Source organism: Rattus norvegicus, chromosome 2 (genome assembly GCF_021556685.1).
Source record: "Rattus norvegicus strain SHRSP/BbbUtx chromosome 2, alternate assembly SHRSP_T2T, whole genome shotgun sequence".
Classification (NCBI taxonomy): domain Eukaryota; kingdom Metazoa; phylum Chordata; class Mammalia; order Rodentia; family Muridae; genus Rattus; species Rattus norvegicus.
Genome location: NC_141535.1, coordinates 215,543,135 through 215,545,580, shown reverse-complemented (window position 1 = coordinate 215,545,580; position 2,446 = coordinate 215,543,135). Strand labels below are relative to the sequence as shown.

Sequence of the window (2,446 nt, the reverse complement as noted above, 5' to 3'; positions counted from 1 at the left end):
GATACTAATGGTGGTAATATATCCTATCCTAGTCTAGAATTTCAAATATTTGGAATGCATAATCATTATTGAAAGTTGAGGTCATACACACACACACACACACACACACACACACACACACATACACACACACACACACACAGAGAGAGAGGGAGAGAGAGAGAGAGAGAGAGACTGGAAGGAGGAGAGAAAGAGAGAGAAGGAGGAAGGGACAGAGAAAGAGAGTGAGGGAGAGATAGATGGAATGGGGAGGAAGGGAGGGAGGGAGGGACAGAGAGAGAAGGAGGGAAAGAAGGAAGGGAGGGGCAGAGGGAGGGAGGGGGTACTAGACTTGAAATGAAATCGAAGATGTTGACTTGGCTTCATATAGTTGTTCAGATATCTGTTTGGTTATATGATTGTATGATTGTCTCAGCAGCATAGAAGGGTTTACATTTCTTTGTTTTGTTTTATTTGTCTAAAATTTGATGCAAACATCTTTTGTTGTAGTAAAACCACACTGTTCTAGCCTTGAGGATTTAATTAAATTTTTAGAACTTACAAAATCTTTTCCGCATTGCGAGAGGTGATAAGATTTAATAATATATTTTAGGGTTATCTTTTAGTGGAACTGGCTGCAGCAGCATAAAGAAACTAGGAAAGATGAAAGATAACTTTACTATGCCACTGAGTTTCTAAAGTGCAAAGAAGAACCAGTAAGGTTCAATCACAGACAAAAGATGAAAGAAAAGCTGGAAAGGATAACATGGTAACTCTGCTTACTCTCTCTTAAAGATTATTTTCATTTGGAACAATGTCTTTCATATTAGACTGTTTTAATTGACACTATATAATACAAATATCGACAAACATTTTTCTTCACCAATAGATGAAGATATTGTTTTGAGTAATAAGAAATGATTTATCTGAAGGTTAGGAAACGTTTCACTTATTTTATTTAGTGTGTGTGTGTGTGTGTGTGTGTGTGTGTGTGACATACCCTGAGTCTGTTATAGGCAGGGGTGACTGGCCAGATCTAGGTGATGGGAAGCCAGTTTCTTACTGCTTAGCTATCTCTCTAGATACACTTCACGATTTTTAGTAAAATTATTTCTCTCTTAACAATGGAAGAATTTCATGATGTTGACTGGAAACAGTACAGTGAGTGTAAATACATTATGATCTATCCACAATAAGTAGTTCTTATAATCGTCCCTAGGGAAAATCTTTACTAAATTCCTGTCAAGAACATTACACACCATCTCATTTAAGACATATTGCAGAAATATCTTAGAGTCCCCATTCTGTATCTACAAAGGAGGCAATAATTATATTTCCCTGGAGGGTTTTACTATTTATATAGTAATTTATATTTATATTTATATTTATATAGTAATTAAACCTGAAACCAAATGTACTGTACTCTCATGAATACATGATACATTAGTACTACATTCATTAAGAATTTGTTTTCTAGGACTATACTTTCATGGATCATTTCTATAGTTTGTTACTAGAGAAGTTTCTCTGACTGTGTAGAGCACCCGAAACCACAAAGACGAGACATAGCGCCCCCTCCTGAGCGTGAAGCTGGCTCTAGGTGCTGCTTCTGTGCAGCTGCCTTTTGCCATTGATGATCGTTCTCTCCTTCGGGAGAGTGAGAGGGAGGGAACACAGTCTGAGTGGAAAAAAAAAAGAATTTGTTTTCTTGAGACTGGAGATACAGTTCAGTTGGGGAAGTGATTTTCTAGCATACATCAGCCCTGGGTTCAGTGCCCAAGACCTCATAGACCAGCTATGTTTTGTATATATGCCAGGAGGTAGAAGCAAGATTATCTGAAGTTCAAAGACATCTTCAATGTAGCCAGATTGAAGCCAGTCAGGCACATGAAAACTGGTGGATGGTACACTTTCAAATGATAGGAAAAGAAATCTCAATTTATGCATTTAGTTCTAATGTGACCCTTAACCTTGATCTTGCTTTGGCTTTTTATGATTTTGTGAGTTTATATCCTCTTGAAGCCATAATTTAATGATCATATATGTATGATCATTAAATATATATATAGATCATATATATGTGATAATTATATATACATATATATAATGTGTCTGTGCATTTGTATGTGTGTATATATATATGGTTAATGTTTAAGAAATCTTCAAGCTCTTAGTTTATGCTACAAGGGACTCAAATATGTGGAAGGAAGGAAGGAAGAAAGGAAGGAAGGAAGGAAGGAAGGAAGGAAGGGAAAGAGTAAGGGGAAAGAGAGAGACAGAGAGAGACAGAGACAGAGAGACAGAGAGAGAGACAGAGAGCAAAGGAGGGAGGAAGGGAGGGAGGGACAGAGAGGGAATCACAACAAAGAACTATTACTGAACAGGTCAAGAAAACTCCATTTCCTATTAATTTTTTTCTACTACCTTTGGAGTGTGGTGGGCTAGAAGGAAGATTGAAGCATCGAAC

At 37.2% G+C, this 2,446-nt stretch overlaps 1 non-coding gene across 1 annotated transcript; it reads left to right on the top strand.

Moving 5' to 3' along the window:
- The first annotated feature begins 1,454 nt into the window (after nt 1-1,454).
- Nucleotides 1,455-1,666, top strand: U3l11 (small nucleolar RNA U3 like 11). The gene has a single exon (XR_015679181.1). It is a non-coding gene; the product is annotated as a small nucleolar RNA U3 (small nucleolar RNA).
- The last annotated feature ends 780 nt before the right edge of the window (nt 1,667-2,446 follow it).